A 24,660-nucleotide genomic window follows, 5' to 3' on the forward strand; every position below is an offset into this window, starting at 1 on the left:
CTTTTGGCTGTTTTAATGAAGACCCAGATAAGATAGCCACAGGTTTTAAGTGCTTTCTTGATGTGCTTGCTTTTTCTTTTCCTCTTTCTCAGCAGAGATGTCCTCGGTGTAGGGTTTAGATAAGTCTCATCTTTAGTTCCAGTGGGTGGTGGGAGTCAAACAGCAGGTATTTGTCTGTGTGTGGGTTTTCATCTTCCTCCGTATGAACACTAAAGTCCTCTGCAATCCTCTCCTGTGAACTTCTTGTTGCAGTCTGACCCCGCTGCCTTCCACTTTTCTGAAGCAGTGGCTCAGTGTTATCCCCGTGTCACTGCCTCCATGTACAGACTCAGCACAGTGGAAGAACGACTGAAGAAACTAGAAATGCACAACTAACCATCATCATATCATCCTCAATCAGATAATCACAAATGCCTGGAAATGAAATCCAAAGCCTGTCAGTGTTCAGCGTCACTTAATCTAAAATATTACCAGAGATTAAAGGTGGGGTAGGCAATGTTTTCCTGGAGCATTTTTTACTATACTACTTAAAATCCCCTTCACACCCCGATTACAACCAATTAATTAAATGCTCTAACACAAAAATTAAAAAAAAAATAGTCACCTGTGGAACGGACAGGACTGAAAAAACACCATCCAATCATTTTAACCAGCCAACTGAAAGGATTGAATGGTGATGTTGTGACAGTTTGAGTTTGAAGCTTTAATTTATTTTGTATTATTTTATTATATTGATTTTTTTTTTTTTTTTTTTTTTAGGGGTACCAGTCAGGTCTCTCTCCTGACATATAAGATGTTATTTTAGTCAGTTTAAGTCAGCATTTTGTGTATGTTTGAGTCTTTGTTTTTTGTTGGTTTGCAAACCCTCAAACTTGACAAGGGATGTGAGTTTTAATTAAACCCACACCCCACACATTAAATGACAAAAAAAGAAAGCACACCTTTAAACCATTTAAAATTCAAAATCATGTATTAAACAATGATTATATAGAAAAAACACAAATTCAAGACCACAGTTGCCCCCCCCCCCCCACCAAAAAAGTCCAAACTCAACAAAATCCACCAACCAAGCGAAAATCCAAACTAAAATTTTCCACCATTTTTCAGTCTTTTGAAAATAAGAAAGTAAAAAAAAAAAAAAAAACTGTTCAGTCCATTTAAAACAAAAAAAAATTCCACTTTGGGTTTTTAGTTCTTCAAGAAGAGGGGAAAAAAAAATCTGCTCATTTCAGTTCGTTAGTAAAAAAAAACAAAACAAAAAAAAAAAAAACAAGAGCACAGTTCCATTCAAGGCCTTCCAAAAAAAACAAGAGAGCAGAAAAAAAAATTAATTACTCACACCGCTCCAATGTCCGGTCGCAGTCAGTCAGTCTGTCATTCAGTCCAGTCCAGTCAGTCGGTATTCCGGTCCGGGGTTTGCTGCTGGATTGCTGGTAAGCGAGGGAGACTGTCTTTGCTGCAGTGGGATGGAGGTGACTAGCCAAAAGGTGAACGGATGAAGATGAATGGTGTTGGTAAGAGGTATGACGGATTCAGCAGACGTTGTGACGGGGTTAACTACCGTACTTTTATCTTAGTCTATGAGCTGTAGATCCGACGCTTCCAACTACGTGCCGACTCGTCCTCGAACGCACCGTCGAACGTGGATATGGGGGGGGGGGGGTTAAAAACTGCCGCCAACTTCAGGCGAATGAGGTGACGACGCAGATGTGATGACGATTTCCGGGGTGGATACGGAGGCTAGCAGTCATGTTCCGGGGGTGTGTGTGTATTTGGCGCAACTAACTTCAACTGCCATTTGTCCCCCACCCCCCCACCCCACACCCCCGCCGCATGTACCCCTCTTCGTGCATGAATCGTGCGTTCTCAAAGGCTTGGAGCACTTGTTCAGGAAACGAAGCCAGAGCCAGAGCTTGGCTATATTAGTTATATTAGGATGGAAAGTTCACCAGGAAACTGTTTGTCACTAACATAAATCACTAGGAAATGTAATGTTAGTCAGATAGGTATGAACTGGGGCTGTTCTGTAAGAGCGGGGGTGTTTATTCTTTGCATGGTGCCTATCCCAACTGCAGGTTCAGAAAATGAATAAATAAATAAATGAACACATACCGGTTTTACTACAGAATTTTTTTTTCTTGTACACATGTGATTTTACTTTTGGTTTTCAGGGTAAAATTTATTTATTTTTTAATTTATTTATTTATTTTTTTTAATTGTGGGTTGTGTTTTCATTGTGGGTTTGGTTCTTGTACACCTTGTTCAAAAAAAAGAAAAATGCCAAGTGTGGCTCTGAATTCAGGTTTTTTTTTGTTTGTTTGTTTTGTTTTGCTTTTTTTTTTTTTGTTGGACAGTGACTATTATATCTTTCTGTCAGATTTGTATTGCCTGAATTGTTGAGTTTGTCTTTGTTGTGCCATACTTTTCAATAAAAATATTTCTAGGAAGAGCGGGGGTGTTGGAGGAGACTGAATTAGGTATGCATGGTTCGGGTCACTCATTTGAAAGATGTTCATTCTGCCTTTCTCGTTAGCATTTCCAAAAATCGTGCATCTTTCAATGAGACGTGCAGTGACCTGTCAATCAACTGGGGTGGAAGATAGATTCTGTTCATTTAAATGTGATTTTGTTCATTGTCTTAACTTGCTTCTTTTTGTTTTATTTTTTTGTTTCTTTGCATGTTCAAAATAAATAAATAAATAAATAAAATCCAATAATGGACTGGAGCATGTAAACCAGGGTTTTTCGAGTGCATGTAAATGTGTCAGATCTGATTATTACAATTATCCGATTACCCCCAGATATCGGACTTTTACGGTCATGTAAACAAGCTTATTGACTTTTCATTTCTAAGTCGTGTAGATCAGATTTTGTTGTTGTCGTCATTGCTATGGAGAAAGTCCTCTTCCATCTGGTTGCCAGCAAAGATACCAGTAATTTTCCACCAAGTTCAGATATTCAGTTGCACATACATTCAGGGTGAGTTTTTCCTCTAGGCTGCACTTGCACTCTCTAATTAGAAAAAATTGAATACAGATGCAGATCAGTTAAGAGGCCTGGAATGGAAGTAGTCAAGCAAATTACAAGTATCTCAAAACTTTTAAAACTTAAAAGGTGCAGGAGACAGGAAAAAAAGTGTAAATTCTTGCTGCAGCTCTGTCCTCTCTGGCTTCACTGGCATGAAATGGTGTTAGACTAATGGTGTCGGACTAACTATCACATGACAGGAATGCTGCTGCGCTGCTTCTGTGATGAGTGGAAATGTATAGTCCTGTCTGAAAGAATCTGAAAGGGCCAACGTAGTATTTATACTGTCAAATATTAAAAATGGAGGTCCGGTCCGCTTCGGCGTGTCCATGGACCCCTCCCTCAGTAATCAGACACATCATTCACCTGCCGTGGCCCCTGTTTCATCAGTAGACCCTGTATTTAAGGGTCTGGTCTGTGCAGCGCTGGGTCAGTCTTCACTGCACCACATCAGCTGGGAGATGAAGTGCCCAGGCGATGGGGGCGTGCACTGTGAATGCGCGGCCTCCGCAAATTTTCCGTGGGCAATTGAGGTTTCATTGTCCATACCAGAGATGATTTCTCACAGACTGCAAGGGAACTCGGCTTCCCCTAAAGTTACGAAAATTAAATAGTTAAGTATGTTCGGTTGTGTTGACATTTCATTGACTACAAATGTGTTAGAACACGTTCATCTCACAGACGAGTTCGTTCAGAATCAGTTTTATCACAAATCAACGGACTCCATGTTGTTCACTTCTCATACATTCCCGTTGCGCTGTTTTCTCATTCGATCTCTGCTCAGTGCATTTGTCCGTAGACACTCAGCGTCCATGCACTTCAATGGGACTGAGTGGAACTGTTTTTTTCATTGCCTCAAAACTGGACGGTAATTGGATAAATGCCACAATGTAGTCCCGCCCCTGGATGGCCAGCGTCTCTGGGGGTGAATGGAGCTGTGGGCGGAGCTCGGCTGGGCTGGACGCTGAGCTTCCATGTGCTGATTAGATGATCAGTGGAAAGGCTGAATCCCGTTTGATTGACAGCTGTTTTCAGATCTACTCCTTCACTGACACAGTTCAGTTTAATACCGTCGTGCATTCTGCTGTGAAATGGAGAAAGAAACCACTACGAAATTACTTGTTCATTTCTTGCACTGTAAATAAAACACACTCATTGTACTTCCTTGTTTCAATTTAACATAATTTCAATGTTTTCTTGTTTAGTTGGTACGATAAGGTCACTGACCATTTTCTTAAAAAGGGATGGAGGGACGAATTTATGTTTAAGTAACTTAACTTTTTTTTTTTTTTTTTTTAATGTAAGCCGACAATGAGCTTCCCCTCTCTGAAAGATGAGCAGCTGCCACTGGTCCATACATTTATCATCCTACACTGTGTGACACCAAGTACATGTACATGTACGAGTCCTGCGGTCATAAAAGCTGACCTTTGTGCAGACCTATCTGTTCAGTCCAGTACACCAGACTCCTGGACTTTTATCTCCATCCTTCATTCATCAGACTCCTGTTTGTTCCCCTTGGATGTTGTTTCTGTTAATAAATCCCTTTTTCTCCTTCCACATGTGCATTTGAGTTCTATCCAAACACATCCTTAGACAGTAGACTGTGGTCAGTGACAGGAGAAGCAGCGGGAGTGAAGCATCAGATTCAGAGGTACGCATATTGGATGTGGGGACGGTGGTAATGGCTGATTGACAGGAGGCTCAACCACGTTCGGCCAATTATTTCATTCAGACCGAATAAAATGATTGGTCAGATATATATAGATCTATATCATATCTATAAGAGAATATATGAAAATTAACCCTTTCATGCATTAATTATGAGAATCTTAGTTAAGATATTTTTCTTGAGTGTTTTTATTCCTCCATAGGCATGGAAAAAAAAACAATGTGATCAAGTTTTTTTTTTTTGTTTTTTTTTCATGGAGTTACAAAAATGTCCATGCATTTATTTTTGAAGTAAAGAAACATGTTTAAAACCCAATATCAGTTATTGATATTAAAACAATGAAATAAAATCTGATGTTTTCTCACATTTTAACATATTCTAAGGCAGGGGTCACCAACAAGGACCGCGTGAGTCGCTCGCAGGCTGGTTCTAAAAATAGATCTAGTCCAGATGTCTCCAACACGTTGCTCACGATCTACCGGTAGCTGCCAAGGGTCAATAATTTAAGAACTCAAAGTTGATTGGCTATTTGGTTAAACAGCTCTAAATTTCCACCCAAGCAAAATTACTGCCCCCCTCCCAAGATGAAACGGTCAGCTAGCTGTCAATCAAACTTTAGCGCTGGTTTGCTGTCTGTCATTGGAGAGGGGCGGGGCCAGGGAGGAGCAGGATGAGCCAGATGTCAGGCAGGAAGTGGGTTTAGCCCGATGTGGGCCGAGTATAGACAGGGCGTTACTTTCACCAACAATGAGACACGGACTTCTGTTTGACTAATGTGAAAGACAAGCATGTGTGTCTGATCTGTGGGCGGAGCCTAGCAGTCGGTAAAAAATGCAACGCGGAGTGGAATTTTATCAAAATTCACACCGACTTTTCTGGAGATTCTCCGATGGGAATCAACCTCCTTAAAGAGAAGGTAAAAGAGCTGAAAACTAAAGTCCAAAAACAACAGTCCATGTTCACTAAACTGACCAAGACCAGTGCTTCAGCAGAGGCATCAGTGAAGTGGGTCACATCCTGGACAAGCGCTAACATATGTGCGCTATCTGTGCACGCGCTCAGACAACTGGAGTCAGACCTGAACAGGTGCCTCTGCGATTTACTCCAGTGGGATGACTCTGCGAAGTTTTATTGTGTGAGTGACAATGTTCCTTTTCACAATTTCAAAGTATTAAAAATGCACATACAGGTGTGTATTATTTGTTTTTAATAATTCTACAAAAATATGGAGGGTTGTTCTATTTCATAACATTTGACATAGTATTAAAATATTTAGGAATACAGGATACAAATGCTTGTATCTGTTTTTTCTACTTTTGATTTTCTTAATAAAAGTAAAATAATAGTTTCATATTAACACTTCTTAAGTATTGTAAATGTTTAAAACAAAGAAATATAAAAAAAAATGAAATAATAAATGAAGAACACAATGTTACAAACATATTATACAAAATATGTCTGTGTATGAAAATTAGGTATGTAAATAAATGTTGCAAAATTAGAGTAGCCCTCCGGCAACTTCATTGTGTAAAAGTAGCTCACAGAAGAGAAAAGGTTGGTGACCCCTGTTCTAAGGCTAATTATTACTCTTTTCATGGAGATAATATGCAAAAAAAAAAAAATTCTTCCTAACAAATAATTGATTTACACTGAAACGTGTTACTGCAGATCAGGTTTATTCAGAACAGCAAAGTTACAGTAATGGTATGAATTGCAGTGAATTATGGGATGGTGCATAAGCGTCCACTGTGTTGGCTTGATATGGAATTAAAACAACAAAACCCATGAATATACAAGAGAACAGCTGTAGAATAAGTGTCCACTGTAGTGACCAGAATGCATGAAAGGGTTAAACATTTTTTAATTTCAGTACCTGGTGGATTTCTTTTACATTTTAGTTTGACACACACTTATTTGGAGCATTTTCAGATGACAAAAGAGAAGTGTAAAAAATGCCACTTCATACGGTATAGCTTTAATAAATCCTATTCCGTTTTATTTAGGATAAATAAATTAAAATAGGACATTTCTGTTGAACAGTAAAATCACTTTTTTAACAGTCAATGTAATCACTTGAATGTGAATAAATGTGTAGTATTTTTATTTTTATTGTAAAGAAACTTTCCCTTAGCACAAAACTGACTCCCACACAGTGTTCAAACACACAAACTTTACACATTGTACCTGTAATTATTGTGACCCTGAGCAGAAATAATCTTACATGAACACATGTCTGAATCCCCAAAAGAAGCGCGGTTTCACTCTGATAAACGTGTCGAGGCTCGGTAGCGGAGCGGCTGAGGGCGCAAACTGTGAACTGCAGCGTCCTTGATTGAATCCCAGCTGAACTCTGTGATACCCTTTTTTTTTCCCCCCAGTTTCAAGTCCTCGTTTTACTGCACTGTATCAAATAAAGGCGTAAAAAGGCCAAAATCTATAAAAAAAAACAAAACAATAATGTATCTACATATATATACACCCACTCTAGCCCTGCTGCATCGAACTCACAGCAGTCGAGTAAAGGAAATTATTTTAACCCATAAAGACCCAAACATCTACTGATCTAAAATGTATAATACCCATTGGTCCACTGATTCTATCAATACATGTAAATAATTGGTGTAAAATACAGTTTGTCATATTTTCATGGTCATCAGATATGACCCATTTGGACGTTCAAATGCTCTGTAGTTACCGTGGAAACAGTCATCTTCTACAACATTGATTTACCAGTAAAACCCATGGAGTTTAATAAATAACAGCGGTCATAGATGCTTGTTTTATGTTCAGTTAATGATATATTTGACTGAAAAAGTCACGTTTTTTGGTGTAATAACCCTCAAGTTTAATCTGAGCTTTGATGAACATCTATACGATCAGTAAATTAAATATTGGAAAATATGTTAATTTTCTCTGGAAAAATGCAAAATACAAGAGATAATATTATAAAAAATGGCAAATCAATGTTGTAGAAGATGATGGTGTTTCCATGGTAACTACGGAGCTCTGATCTTGTTGTATAGTGACCTTAGGTGTCTTCAAAGGCGCTTATAAATAAAATGTATTATTATTATTATTATTGTTATTATTATTATTATTATTATTATTATTATTATACGTTGTTGCCTCTCTATCAGACAGGCCTCCTTCTGTCTGTTCTTTTTGTTTTGATTCTTTGTGAAGCACCTTTGAGAGTCCAAAAAAGGTGCTATATAAGTGTGATTTATTATCATTATTTTTATTATTATTATTATTATTTTAAATCCCTTCTTAAAACCCATCTTTTCTCCTTGGCTTTTGAAACCATGCGGGATGTTTGAAGGTATTATTTTTATTCTATTGTTTTTATTTGGTAGTGGTTAATCGTTCTTATTTTTTGTTGTTTTTAATTGTATTGTTTTTTTATGTTTTGTTTTTTTCAATCTATTCTTGTATTTTATTCTTTTATTTTGGTTTTTATTCTTCTGTACAGCACTTTGTGGTTGTTGTTGTTAAAGTGCTTTACAAATAAAGTTGGATTGAATCAGATACTATGGCTTTATTCTTAAAATATTACAACTTTATACTCGTAAAATTATGTCTCTTTTTGTATTCAACTTTATTCTCATAAAATTATGGGTTTTATCTCGATCTTTTACTCTCGTAGTGACAAGTGTGTTTATTTTCTTATGTGGCCTTAATACGCCGTCGTACTTAAGAAATGTTAAATAGAGAGAAAAAAAGTCATTTGAGAACCACCACAAAAGAAGCGCCGGGTATTTATGAGTTAAAGATATGTGGAGCAGAGCAGGAAGTGTTGGTGTAATGGTATAAGACGCATAGAAAAACCATCTGCATGTGCTTTAAACGGGGATTATGGAGGGCTGAAGTGCATGCTGAGTGCTGTTTGGAGCACTTCCCTTTCTCGTGTGAACTGCAGAAGCTTAAGCCTTTCAACTGAACTTTACTCGTCGTAATCTAATAACTGTAATTTCTAAAACCTTCCCCAGCTTTACTTTGCTCCAGTGCAAGTGTGTAATTGGAAAGAAAACTCTGGCTTTGCATTCAAATGAGCTGATTTAAGGAGAAAATTACTAGGATGCTGTGTGTCGTGACTAGTTTTTTTTTTTTTTCAATATTATGCTATAAGTAACCGTGCGTGACTTTATCGTATGTGAATGTACGCGGGCTTCACCTGCACAAATGGATTCATCAAAACAGTCAAAAGCCGAGCAGGTGACTGACACAAAAACTAATAAAAAACAGCTCTGTAGGGTTCTTTTTTTATCATAGGAAAGTGACTTTTTTTTTTTTCCTTTTTTCTACAATTTAAATCAGTGTGGGTTTTAAGTGATTTTTATTCACAAGGAGAAAAACACCAAGGGCTGTGCTCATAAAACATTTGAGGGATAAAAGGAAGAACTGCTGTTTCAGTCTGAGGAAAAACCTGAAAAATAAGACCTTAACTTTAGATATAAATTTAAAAATTCATATTCGAGCTTTAAACAATTGCATAGACTTCAAATTGGCTAGAGTGCAATAAAAAGAGGCTTGAAATCATGAAAGATGGTCAGAGACTTTCTAATGTAGAAGATATTAACACTATTTATTAACACTAGAATCTACAGAATGTCCACTGCTGTTATTCCTAATATTGATTGATATTATAGAACACATACTACAATATATTAGACCAGAGGTGATTTTTCATAGACTGCAAGGAAAGCCCGGCTTCCCCTAAAATTACGAAAATTAAATGGTTAAATATGTTCGGTTGTGTTGACATTTCATTGACTACAAATGTGTTAGAACACGTTCATCTCACAGACGAGTTCGTTCAGAATCAGTTTTATCACAAATCAACAGACTCCATGTTGTTCACTTCTCATACATTCCCGTTGCGCTGTTTTCTCATTCGATCTCTGCTCAGTGCGTTTGTCCGTAGACGCCCAGCATACATGCACTTCAATGGAACTGAGTGGAACAGTTTTTTTCATTGCCTCAAAAGTAGACGGTAATTGGATAAATGCCACGATGTTGTCCCGCCCCCGGACGCTCGGCGTCTCTGGGGGTGAATGGAGCTGTGGGCGGGACTTGGCCAGGCTGGATGCTGAGCTTCCATGTGCTGATTGGAGGATCAGTCAAAAGGCTGAATGCCATTTGATTGACAGCTATTTTGAAATCTACCTCTTCACTGACACAGTTCAGTTTAATACCGTCACACATTCTGCTGTGAAATCGAGAGAGAAACCACCAAGGAATTACTTGTTCATTTCTTGCACTGTAAATAAAACACACTCATTGTACTTCCTTGTTTCAATTTAACAGAATTTCAATGTTTTCTTGTTTCAGTTAGATAATTTAATCATTTCTTGTTTTCTTGTTGTTCTTGTTTGTTTGTTTGTTTGTTTGTTTGTTTGTTTGTTAGACAAAAAGGTTTTGGGTTTTTTTTACATATTCTCTCCATGAAGTGAGTAATTACTAGCATTAGAATATGTTAAAATGTGAGAAGACATCAGATTAGCAGCATTAAAAATGTTTTTATTTCATTGTTTTCATGTCACTTTCTGATATTGGGTTTTAAACACATGTTTCTTTACTTCGAAAATTAAATGCATGGATATTTTTGTGACTCTATAAAAAAAAAAAAAAAAAAAAAAACTCGATCACATTGATTTTTTTTTTTATGCCTAAGGAGGAATAAAAACACTCAGGAAAAAAATCTTGACTAAGGTTCTCATAATTCATGCATGAAAGGGTTAATATTTGATATTTATATTTGATAATCTATTCTATAGAATAGAATAGAATAGAATGTCTTTATTGTCATTGTACAGGTACAATGAAATTAAACAAGTGCAATTGTCCTAGGTGCCATAGAAAAAGTATAAATAATGTACATAAAAGAGTATACAAACTAAAATATAAAAGAAAAACCCTGACAGCAAACATATCTAAAAACAAAAAAACAAAAAAAAAAGACAGCATGAAAAAGTGTTAGGAGAGAAAAGAAGTAGAAAAGGCGCCTGGTCTTGGTGGTGGTGATGCCTTCAGGCGTGTGTACTACATGGATAAATAGGAAATTTCACACACTTTTGCGTGTCCATCTGCATGCACATTGTTCCCCCAAAACACACGTCTAAACACGGAATTAAAAGTCAGAACGCCACTTTTGCATTTTTGGTTCAGATCGTTCTCTTCTAAACATGGCCTATGAGACTTTCATATACGTGCAGTGCTGCTTGAAAACACCACAGGTCACGTAAACCAGCGAATATAAATAATTCCAAACCAGTAAAATAGATTTAATGATCAAATATGTCATTTTTAAATTCAAGATGTATTGATTCATCTCATGCAGCGAGTAACAAGTAAGGAAACATTTCACTTTGAAAGCTTCAGAATAAATATTTCAACACCAGTTTGCACCATATGAAATGAAAGTCTCTGCTGTTTTTTAGGCTATAAATGAATTTATTTATTTGCATATGAAGCAGGGAAGTCAAAACAGATTGCAAATGCTGAATTTAACGTACATTTGGGGATATCTTTTCATTCCTGGTGCAAACACACAGACTCAGTAACACTTTCTCAGAACAAAAGTTAGATTTTAATGTATTGATGATGTTCGCAGATGATTTAAAGTTCTGATAAATAACATTATTATTTATTGATTGATTTTTACTTGTTTGAGTAAAGAATGCCATCAAGGTGAAAAATATAAGTTAAATGAGATTGTGATGAAAAGGTTTGTATTTTAACCCTTTCATGCATAGTGGTCACTACAGTGGACAGTTATTCTACAGAAGTTCTCTTGTATTTTCATGGCTTTTGTTGTTTTAGTTCCATATCAGCCAACACATTATATTCTTCTTATTCTGATATGGGTAGACGTGGGGTCACCATGGAAACTGCGGACAAACCCACACAGGACCCTTATATGCAGCCCAAATGTAACCCTTCTGGGGCCCACATGGACATGTTGGCTGGGGTTTTAAAATACATAATTCTGTTTAAAAAAAAAAAAAAAAAAAGCAAAATATCAGTCCTTTAATCTGAAAAGTAGTAACTATAGATGAAGTGGAGGTGAATTCCTCACGAAAATGGAGTTGAATTTTAACCCGTGAAGACCCAGTGTTACTTTTATGGCAGTACACAAATTAATTTTTCCTTATTTAATATCATTTACTCTAATATTATGTTCTGTATTTTGTATTTTTCTGTGTAAACCATGTACTTTCCTATATTTAATTCACTGATCATGTAGATGTTCATACAAACTCAGAGTAAATTCAAAAATTATTATGTCAGAAACAGAAGAAATCTGAAGAAAAAGTAACTTTTTCAGTGAAGATATCAATAACTGAACGTTAAAACAAGTATTTCCATCCACTGGGTTGAAAATGGACCTGTGGAGTTGAATTAATGAAGAATTCAGACCCAAACATAGCATTTACAGTTTATGTAGACCACAGGGAAATGTTTGAAAATGCATAATTTCATTTTAAAAAAGCTAAATATCACTGTTTTAATCTGAAAAGTAGTAACTATAGATGAAGCGGAGGTGAATTCCTCAGTAAAATGGAGTTGAATTTCAACCCGTGAAGACCCAGTGTTACGTTTATGGCAGTTCACAAATGAATTTTTCTTCATATTTAATTTCACCATTTACTATAATATTAGGTTCTGTATTTTGTATTTTTCAGTGTAAACCATGTACTTTGCAACATACTATAGCAAACTATTACATGATCAAAAACAAATTAATTTTAGCAAAAAAAAAAAAAAAGTCTGTTTTGAATGTCTGGGGTCGCCAGAAATTTGTGATGTTAAAATGGGGCCAGGAGCCAAAAAAGGTTGGGAACCACTGGGTTAACCCTTTAACAATGGCAGTCACTCTGGTGCTGTCCACAAAATTTAAATAGCATGGCAAATATAAAGACTGGTTGGCTGGTTGGAATTGTTTTACCAAGACATCTGGAAATTAGAGTCTGGAAAAAGTATGGAATTTTGAAATTTCTAATGCATAGGAACCGTGTAAAAGGGCCAGCGCTCAAAACCACCTTTCTGGTGTCATTACTCAGAAATAGGGCTGAACATGGACCTGTGGAGTTGAATTAATGAAGAATTCAGACCCAAACATAGCATTTACAGTTATATAGACCACAGGGAAATGTTTGAAAATGCTTATTTCCATTTTAAAAAAGCAAAATATCACTGTTTTAATCTGAAAAGTAGTAACTATAGATGAAGCGGAGGTGAATTCCTCACTAAAATGGAGTTGAATTTTAACCCGTGAAGACCCAGTGTTACGTTTGTGGCAGTTCACAAATGAATTTTTCTTTTTATTTAATATCACCATTTACTATAACATTATGTTCTGTCTTTTGAATTTTTCAGTGTAAACCATGTACTTTCCTATATTTAATTCACTGACCATGTAGATGTTCATGCAAACTCAGAGTAAATTCAAAAATTATTATGTCAGAAACAGAAGAAATCTGAAGAAAAAGTAACTTTTTCAGTGAAGATATCAATAACTGAACGTTAAAACAAGTATTTCCATCCACTGGGTTGAAAATGGACCTGTGGAGTTGAATTAATGAAGAATTCAGACCCAAACATAGCATTTACAGTTTATGTAGACCACAGGGAAATGTTTGAAAATGCATAATTTCATTTTAAAGAAGCTAAATATCACTGTTTTAATCTGAAAAGTAGTAACTATAGATGAAGCGGAGGTGAATTCCTCAGTAAAATGGAGTTGAATTTCAACCCGTGAAGACCCAGTGTTACTTTTATGGCAGTTCACAAATGAATTTTTCTTCACATTTAATATCACCATTTACTCTAATATTATGTTCTGTATTTTGTCTTTTTCAGTGTAAACCATGTACTTTCCTATATTTAATTCACTGATCATGTAGATCAGGGGTGTCAAACTCATTTTAGTTCAGGGGCCACATACAGTCTAATATGATCTAAAGTGGGCCGGACCAGTATAGGATAAGAACTTATAAATAATGTCAACACCAAAGTTTTTTTCTCTTTTTTTGAGTGAAAAAAGTCAAATTCCATATTGAAAATGTTTACATCTACAAACCGTACTTGAACGTAACATGAACAAATATGAACAACCTAAAAATTCTTGAGAAAAATAAGTGAGTGCAATTTTAACAAAATTACAAATCAATGCACACAACATTTAATAACAGGCAGAATATTGGTAAAATTCCACATTCTTCTCTTAAGTAATTTCAGGTTATTCACATTTTTTGGAAAAGGCTAGTCTGTAAATGTAAACAATTTTGTGTAATTTTCCTTTTTTTTTTTTTTTTACACAACAAAGAGAAAAATTTGTAGTTTTCATTATTATTTATAGGTTATTATGATAGTACTGTACTGCTCTGACCCACTTGAGATTGAATTGACCTAAAATGATTCAAACATCGTTGATTATTAATATCATCAGTGTAATTTCTGCATTTCACAAATTCATCCCAGGGGCCGGATCGGACCCTTTGGTGGGCCGGTTTTGGCCGCATGTTTGACACCTGTGATGTAGATGTTCATAGAAACTCAGAGTAAATTCAAAGATTAGTATGTCAAAAAGAGAGGAAATCTGAAGAAACAGTGACTTTTTCAGTGAAGATATCAATAACTGAATGTTAAAACAAGTATTTCCATCCACTGGGTTGAACATGGACCTGTGGAGTTGAATTAATGAAGAATTCAGGCTCAAACATAGCATTTACAGTTTGTGTAGAACACAGGGAAATGTTTGAAAATGCAGAATTCCATTTTAAATAAAGCAAAATATCACTCTTTTAATCTGAAAAGTAGTAACTACAGATGAAGCGGAGGTGAATTCCCCGCTAAAATAGAGTTGAATTTTAACCCGTGAAGACCCAGTGTTACTTTTATGGCAGTACACAAATGAATTTTTCTTCATATTTAATTTCACCATTTACTATAATATTATGTTCTGTATTTTGTATTTTTCAGTGTAAACCATATACTTTGCAACATATTACAGCAAACTATTACATGATCAAAAACAAATTAATTTTAGCAAAAAAAAAAAAAAAAAAGTCTCTGTTTTGAATGTCTGGGGTCACCAGAAATTTGTGATGTTAAAATGGGGCCAGGAGCCAAAAAAAGGTTGGGAACCACTGGGTTAACCCTTTAACAATGGCAGTCACTCTGGTGCTGTCCACAAAATTTAAATAGCATGGCAAATATAAAGACTGGTTGGCTGGTTGGAATTGTTTTACCAAGACATCTGGAAATTAGAGTCTGGAAAAAGTATGGAATTTTGAAATTTCTAATGCATAGGAACCGTGTAAAAGGGCCAGCGCTCAAAACCACCTTTCTGGTGTCATTACTCAGAAATAGGGCTGAACATGGACCTGTGGAGTTGAATTAATGAAGAATTCAGACCCAAACATAGCATTTACAGTTTATATAGACCACAGGGAAATGTTTGAAAATGCTTATTTCCATTTTTAAAAAGCAAAATATCACTGTTTTAATCTGAAAAGTAGTAACTATAGATGAAGCGGAGGTGAATTCCTCACTAAAATGGAGTTGAATTTTAACCCGTGAAGACCCAGTGTTACGTTTGTGGCAGTTCACAAATTATTTTTTCTTCATATTTAATATCACCATTTACTATAACATTATGTTCTGTCTTTTGAATTTTTCAGTGTAAACCATGTACTTTCCTATATTTAATTCACTGACCATGTAGATGTTCATACAAACTCAGAGTAAATTCAAAAATTATTATGTCAAAAACAGAAGAAATCTGAAGAAAAAGTGACTTTTTCAGTGAAGATATCAATAACTGAATGTTAAAACAAGCTTTTCCATCCACTGGGTTGAACATGGACCTGTGGAGTTGAATTAATGAAGAATTCAGACCCAAACATAGCATTTAAAGTTTGTGTAGACCACAGGGAAATGTTTGAAAATGCATAATTCCATTTAAAAAAAAAAAGCAAAATATCACTCCTTTAAGTAAGAGCAAATAAAGTTCTAAAAGTTACCCTCCATATATCTAAATAAAAATGTAAACTTTCAATTTAAATGTAAAAGAAAAAAAAAATGTGTGCAGCTTCATCTTTTAAAGGCTGAAAGCAATGATTCAAACCACTGAGCCTCTGCACTGTAATGGCCCTTCAAAGAAGGCCGAGCCGCCTCACGTCTGACGCCAATTTCACCCTGTCTGCTTCCTGTTGTCGCCTCTCCTAACTCTACACACATTTACGCCGTCACGTACATTCACATTTGTCAAAAACCTACACACACAGAACGCATAGTCCCACAGCGAGCCGCCGTGAAATGAGATGCGCTTTTTTTTTTTTTTTTTTCAGTCATTATTCAGCAGCGAGCGTGGATGTTTTCCTTCACGTTAACGAGGAAGACAACTGATCAAACGCTGCGACTCGGAAAGGAAGGAGGGAAGGTGAGGATGCTTCAGTTTGTGCACAAGCTGAAACTTTTTTTTTTTTTTTACAATTTTTTTTATTAATATAGTTACAAAACAGAGTTGATGATGAATAAAAACACCTCGTCGAATGTGAATGTGCGTCCTTTTTGTTTTCATCAGGTAATTAGTTAACCTGTAATTGTCAACGCTGTCAGCAGGCAGGTTGTAAATCAGTGGCTCCTCATTCAGAGCCCTTATATTCATTAAAACTGCATCTGAAGGGTTCTTTTTTTTTTTTTTTTTTTTCCACACAGTGAGCAGGGTTGGCTCTCACATTTCACAGACTCGCTTCTGTTGCTTGTTAGTTTGTTTTGAAGTCGGGGTTAATAGGCAATGTCTTCAGCCTCACACTGGGGCTCTGACATCCTCCACTGACCAAAGACTGAGATAACAAGACTCTGGAGGAGTCACAGACGGACGGACGGACAGATGGACAGATGGACAGACGGACAGAAGGCCTGGCTTTGAAGAATCACAGCGATCACACGTTTCTGATTAAAACAACCTTGACGCTGTTTGTTTGTTTGTTTGCTTGTTTGTTTGTTTGTTTGAGATCCAAACTGGTCACTTCATACACAATGGAAATACGGTTGAAGGTGGACCTGTGGAGTTGACGTAATGAAGAATTCAGACCCAAGCAGAGCATTTACAGTTTATGTCAGTGTTCTTCAACCTTGAGGTCGCCTGGAATTCAAATGGGGTCACCTGAAATTTCTAGTAATTGATAAAATTCTTTAAAAACTAGAAAAGCACTCAGAGAGTGCACACCACCACCAAGGTAGATCAGCCCCCCCCGATCACCACCAAAATGTAATCATTTGTTCCTTGTGCCATTATTAACATTTCCTGAAAATTTCATCAAAATCCTTCCACAACTTTTTGAGTTATCTTGCTAACAGACGGAAAAATAAACACACATGATTCCCACCAAAATTTAATAATTACTTCGTTGTGCCAGTATCAACATTTCCTGAAAATGGCATCAAAATCCTTCTCTAACTTTCTGAGTTATCTTGCTAGCAGACAGATAAACAAACTAGAAAAGCACTCAGAGAGCGCAGACCTCTGCCAAGGCAGATCACCCCCCCCCCCCCCCGAGTTATCTTGCTAACAGACAGAAAAAAAAACACACGATTCCCACCAAAATGTAATCATTTCTTCCTTGTGCCATTATCAACATTTCCTGAAAATTTCATCAAAATCCTTCCATAACTTTTTGAGTTATCTTGCTAACAGACAGAAAAACAACCCCCCCCCCCACACACACACACACACACACACACGCACACGTGATTCCCACCAAAATTTAATAATTACTTTCTTGTGCTAGTATCAACATTTCCTGAAAATGGCATCAAAATCCTTCCGTAACTTTTTGCTTTTTGAGTTATCTTGCTAACAGACAGATAAACAAACTAGAAAAGCACCTGGAGAGTGCAGACCTCCGCCAAGGCAGATCAGTACCCCCCCGATCACCACCAAAATTTAATCATTTGTTCCTTGTGCCAGTATCATCATTTCCTGAAATTTTCATCCAAATTCATTCATACCTTTTTGAGTTATCTTGCACACAGACAGACAGACAAACAAACCCCGATGAAAACATAACCTCTGCTGTTCCTTGGTGGAGGTAAAAATAAAAATTAGCTACTAATAAAAAAATATATGGTGAATTGACAGAGACAATCCCAATCCATAAAAGACATGACAAACTGTGAGTCTGAAACTGCAGCACTGTGGTTCTGTTTATCTGTCAAATGTTCATTGTGGTCAGTTTCAGATGCTGCAGCTCTTTCATAATTCAAAGTTTGAGTTCTTGTTTGTTCAGTATTAATTGTCAGACTTGTAAATCCAAGCTGGACTGACTGTACATATCCTGACCAAGGAAAACAAAATTCTCACTTTGTGCAGTAATCTACACCTGGCTTTACTGCCTCCGTCCATGATAATATATATTATATAGACTAAATGTCGTCTAAAATTAATATTTATTTGCAATATAGTATTGCAAACTTACATGATCAAAAATAAATTAATTTTAACAAAACAATGATGATCATTAAAACAACGATGCACATATGTGTGAGAATAAGTTGCTATAGTAAATGTATAAAATATAAGGCCAGAAAGCGATGGAAAAAAATATTAATAATCATAAAGAAATAAGTGCATAAATAAACAGCAGAGTAAAAGTTGGCCTGACATGTCTGTACCCAGGAGATGGAATTTGAAGGCAGGAACAGAGTCGGTGTTGGGAATATCTTGTGGGAGAAAAGGCGAAAAATAACTGAAGGCTCTGAAACCCATAGAGGACGAGGAACAGAGAGATGGAAGGAAGGAAGAGGATGATCTGAGAGAATGGAAGGAAGGAGGTCGTTTTATGAAACCATAAGAGCTGGATGTTAAGACACTTCAAGTCATGATCTACTGCAGATGAAACACTGACTGGTGCTTCTGGAAAGTTGCAATAATCACAATAACTGAGATAAATAAATGAATTTAGGTCTTTCTAAACCCTATGTGGTGCCTCATTGATTAAAAAGTAGATGTAAGCAACCATACAGGCTCTGTTGTTGACGACTGGGACACGGACATGCATGTTATGGCACCATGATGACATATGAGTAAGAAGAAACAGGCCAAAACCAGACACTAAACATGTTTATTTCTGTTGTAAATTTGGTTATTTTAATATGAGAGCCTCTTTGTTTGATGATATGTGTTTCCGAAATCCTGATATGTTCTGGAGCACTGATGATGACAAGATGAAATGGTGGTTTAGTTCTAATGTATATTAATTAGCATTTTTTGTTTGTAAAGCCTGGAAAAAGCAGCAGATGTGTTTGTTTAAATAGGTCAGTATTTTGTTTTGTTCATATCTATTGTGCCTATTGTCTGGTGTTTGATTTTTGGTTTGTATTTTTGGTGTCTTATAAGCCCATGTAAAAGAAGGGCTGGGCAGGTTTTTTTTTTTTTTCTTAATGCAAGACACAAAAATAAAATCATTCATTCATTCATTCATATGAGGGTCTATAGAGACTCTGTTGGAGCCACCTCTGTGTTGACTTCCCTGTTGCCATAGGATTGATTGAAAGACAGTGTATGACCAATTAGTTTATTGAAAGTCATGAGAATTTATTTGCCACAAGAAAATGTACATAACAGAAAATGTTTTTATTCTATGTGTCCTCCTTCTTTCTCAATAACTGCCTTCACACGCTTCCTGAAACTTGCGCAAGTGTTCCTCAAATATTCGGGTGAAAACTTCTCCCATTCTTCTTTAATAGTATCTTCCAGACTTTCTCGTAATAGTTTTGCTCATAGTCATTCTCTTCTTTCCATTATAAACAGTCTTTATGGACACTCCAACTATTTTTGAAATCTCCTTTGGTGTGACGAGTGCATTCAGCAAATCACACACTCTTTGACGTTTGCTTTCCTGATTACTCATATGGGCAAAAGTTTCTGAAAAGGTATGGATAATAGTGTTAGGTATGATTATGACATCAATATATGTTTGGTTTCAAAACAATTGACGTAGTGCCCGCTGAGAAAAAACCACTAAATGCTCATTGTAAATTTTGCTTCCCCACCCTGTACAGCTGTACACAGACCCCTGCAGCATTGGAACATGTGTCTATCTTAAGTTTTAAAAATAGACTTAACACTTTACATTTAGACACACAACACGTCTGCAACATAAAACCGTCACATATAAATGTACACTGCTACACAATATTCAATAAACCAAAACAATTACTGAAATTGCAGCAGAGAGTAAAAGAGCCTACCTTCCCTCAGCACATCTAGCGCGAACTGAGGAAAAAGACCGCGCCATGACATCATTAACTTGCATCAGCAGCTCAGATTTAAAGTGACAGTACAGGTATAATCATTAACAAAACTCATTATAGAACCTTCTTTTATCATACTAAATTAATGTTTCTGAATAGCCCATCGGGATTTGGTGACGAGACAATACATCAATGATATTTTTAATCTGGTTACACCTGCTTCATTGTCTTCTTTTGCAGAGCTGGTTGATGGGCTGTGATCAGCCCTGATTGTGTCCACCTGTTGGGGGATGGGGGCTGGGCCTATATGAAGGGTCCAGTCCCACCTGCTCGGCCTCTTCACTTTTGTCCGCAGCTCACCTGCAGACCTGCTTGTTTTGTCTTTTTATTAATAAATCACTGTTTTATATCCAATCTAATTTTTGTGTCCTCTTTTATGTTATGACTCAGAGCCGGTCATAACAGTCGTACAGAAGAATAAAAAGCAAAATGATAGACTAAAATACAATAGATTAAAAAGACATATGAAGCAGCTGTACAATTAAAAACAGTGAAATAAAAATACATAGTAAAACAGAATAAAAATAATAATACATTTAAAATGGAATAATTGATAGTTGATTACCGTACTTCTATAAGCTGCACCTGACTATAAGCTGCAGGTGTCCATGTTGTAACATCAGATATTTACACAAAGATGGTAAACAGAAAGATTATTTCAATATTTATTTCCATACCTTAACTGCTTTTTTCCAAACAGTGCCTGTAACACGGCAGGAACACGGCTGGTTCAAAAACCAAAAAAAGTCATTGATCTGTATCTTCATCTTCCTTCTGCTCATTGAAACCACTGCAGTCGTCTTCTTCAGTGTCGGAGTTGAACAGCCTCAGAAAGGCTCCGTCACACACCTTCTACGTCTCTCTTCCGTTGTCGCTCTCAGTGTCGCTTCCGTGCTGCAGCTCTATTTCCTTCTTTACAGACACATCGATTGCTTTTAACTTAAAAGCTGCAAAATATGCATTTCTTCGTGTGTTTTCCATGATGAGAGTTTGTGGATGACATGCATGCTACAGTGGCAGAGTTTGTGCCTCCAACTCTTTCCAAAAAAACTGGCCATGTCATTGGAAAAAAGTACCGCAATAATTACTGTCATTGGAAAAAAATAACACAATAATTACTGTCATTGGAAAAAAGTACCGCAATAATTACTGTCATTGGAAAAAAGTACCGCAATAATTACTGTCATTGGAAAAAAATAACACAATAATTACTGTCATTGGAAAAAAGTACCGCAATAATTACTGTCATTGGAAAAAAATAACGCAATAATTACTGTCATTGGAAAAAAATAACACAATAATTACTGTCATTGGAAAAAAATAACACAATAATTACTTTCCCTGGTAACTAAATACATTTATGAAGGAGTAATTCTGTTACAAATTCAATTACTTTTTTGGGAAAGTAACTAGTAACTATAACTAATTCCTTTTAAAAAGCAGTTTGCCCAACACTGCTCAGTAGTAATCGGGGAAACGTGCAGTATGTAGCGTCGGTAACTAAGAGGAAAAGTACGAAGCATTTTAACTTCTGCGAGTTTTTTCATTAGTGAACCTCAAGAAGGGAATGAAACCACCAGACGTGGGAAGCATGCTACAGTGGCAGAGTTTGTGCCTCCAACTCTTTCCAAAAAAACTGGCCATGTCATTGGAAAAAAGTAACACAATAGTTACTGTCATTGGAAAAAAGTAACGCAATAATTACTGTCATTGGGAAAAAGTACCGCAATAATTACTGTCATTGGAAAAAGTAACGCAATAATTACTGTCATTGGGAAAAAGTACCGCAATAATTACTGTCATTGGAAAAAAGTACTGCAATAATTACTGTCATTGGAAAAAAGTAACACAATAATTACTTTCCCTGGTAACTAAATACATTTATGAAGGAGTAATTCCATTACAAATTCAATTACTTTTTTGGGAAAGTAACTATAACTAATTCCTTTTAAAAAGTAATTTGCCCAACACTGCTCAGTAGTAATCGGGGAAACGTGCAGTATGTAGCGTCGGTAACTGAGTGGAAAAGTACGAAGCATTTTAACTTCTGCTAGTTTTTTCATTAGTGAACCTCAAGAAGGGAATGAAACCACCAGACGTGGGAAGCATGCTACAGTGGCAGAGTTTGTGCCTCCAACTCTTTCCAAAAAACTGGCCATGTCATTGGAAAAAAGTAACGCAATAATTACTGTCATTGGAAAAAAGTACCGCAATAATTACTGTCATTGGAAAAAAGTACCGCAATAATTACTGTCATTGGAAAAAAGTAATGCAATAATTACTGTCATTGGAAAAAAGTACCGCAATAATTACTGTCATTGGAAAAAGTAACGCAATAATTACTGTCATTGGAAAAAAATAACACAATAATTACTTTCCCTGGTAACTAAATACATTTATGAAGGAGTAATTCTGTTACAAATTCAGTTACTTTTTTGGGAAAGTAACTATAACTAATTCCTTTTAAAAAGTAATTTGCCCAACACTGCTCAGTAGTAATCGGGAAAACGTGCAGTATGTAGCGTCGGTAACTGAGTGGAAAAGTACGAAGCATTTTAACTTCTGCGAGTTTTTTCATTAGTGAACCTCAAGAAGGGAATGAAACCACCAGACGTGGGAAGCATGCTACAGTGGCAGAGTTTGTGCCTCCAACTCTTTCCAAAAAACTGGCCATGTCATTGGAAAAAAGTACCGCAATAATTACTGTCATTGGAAAAAAGTACCACAATAATTACTGTCATTGGAAAAAAGTAAGGCAATAATTACTGTCATTGGAAAAAAGTAACGCAATAATTACTGTCACTGGAAAAAAGTAAGGCAATAATTACTGTCATTGGAAAAAAGTAACGCAATAATTACTGTCATTGGAAAAAAGTAAGGCAATAATTACTGTCATTGGAAAAAGTAACGCAATAATTACTGTCATTGGAAAAAAGTACCGCAATAATTACTGTCAGTGGAAAAAAGTACCGCAATAATTACTGTCATTGGAAAAAAGTACCGCAATAATTACTGTCATTGGAAAAAGTAACGCAATAATTACTGTCATTGGAAAAAGTAACGCAATAATTACTGTCATTGGAAAAAAATAACACAATAATTACTTTCCCTGGTAACTAAATACATTTATGAAGGAGTAATTCTGTTACAAATTCAGTTACTTTTTTGGGAAAGTAACTATAACTAATTCCTTTTAAAAAGTAATTTGCCCAACACTGCTCAGTAGTAATCGGGGAAACGTGCAGTATGTAGCGTCGGTAACTGAGTGGAAAAGTACGAAGCATTTTAACTTCTGCGAGTTTTTTCATTAGTGAACCTCAAGAAGGGAATGAAACCACCAGACGTGGGAAGCATGCTACAGTGGCAGAGTTTGTGCCTCCAACTCTTTCCAAAAAACTGGCCATGTCATTGGAAAAAAGTACCGCAATAATTACTGTCATTGGAAAAAAGTACCGCAATAATTACTGTCATTGGAAAAAAGTACCGCAATAATTACTGTCATTGGAAAAAAGTAATGCAATAATTACTGTCATTGGAAAAAAGTACCGCAATAATTACTGTCATTGGAAAAAAGTACCGCAATAATTACTGTCATTGGAAAAAAGTAATGCAATAATTACTGTCATTGGAAAAAAGTACCGCAATAATTACTGTCATTGGAAAAAGTAACGCAATAATTACTGTCATTGGAAAAAGTAACGCAATAATTACTGTCATTGGAAAAAAATAACACAATAGTTACTGTCAGTGGAAAAAAGTACCGCAATAATTACTGTCATTGGAAAAAAAATAACACAATAATTACTTTCCCTGGTAACTAAATACATTTATGAAGGAGTAATTCTGTTACAAATTCAGTTACTTTTTTGGGAAAGTAACTATAACTAATTCCTTTTAAAAAGTAATTTGCCCAACACTGCTCAGTAGTAATCGGGGAAACGTGCAGTATGTAGCGTCGGTAACTGAGTGGAAAAGTACGAAGCATTTTAACTTCTGCGAGTTTTTTCATTAGTGAACCTCAAGAAGGGAATGAAACCACCAGACGTGGGAAGCATGCTACAGTGGCAGAGTTTGTGCCTCCAACTCTTTCCAAAAAACTGGCCATGTCATTGGAGCGCGTGCAGAAGCTGCTTAGTATGCCGATCAGGGATCTGCCGGGCTCGGATCGGCACGAGGAGCCAAATGAGGGACAGGTGCAGCAGACAGCCTGTGGGTACGGGGCTCCGAGGCAGCCTTTTAATTACAGCCACGTGGGCCATGAAGATCCTGTTTATGTTCAGATGATTAAGATCTTCAACAGTAATCAGCCTCACAGTGTTTACCTGCAGCAGAGGACAGTCTGGACCAAGACTGAAAGTGAAAAGCCTTCAGGCCATGTGGGGGGTGTTCAGGGACAGTGGTCGTTTTGTGCGTTTCCCTGCTGGTTGCTGACAAAAAGTTGTAATAATGATTGACAGTTGACAGCAATGACACTGGGGATATTTGTTTACGATGCATTTTCTATACAGTGTGTTTATTATTTATGTATGTGCATATTATTTATGGCATTTTTATGGTAGAAGTCAAGGGATTTTCCATAGTTTTGCTATTTTCAACAAATGTCACAGATGTTCATTCAACCTATAAACACCCACAAA

Source organism: Sphaeramia orbicularis, chromosome 14, assembly GCF_902148855.1.
Source record: "Sphaeramia orbicularis chromosome 14, fSphaOr1.1, whole genome shotgun sequence".
Taxonomy (NCBI): Eukaryota; Metazoa; Chordata; class Actinopteri; order Kurtiformes; family Apogonidae; genus Sphaeramia; species Sphaeramia orbicularis.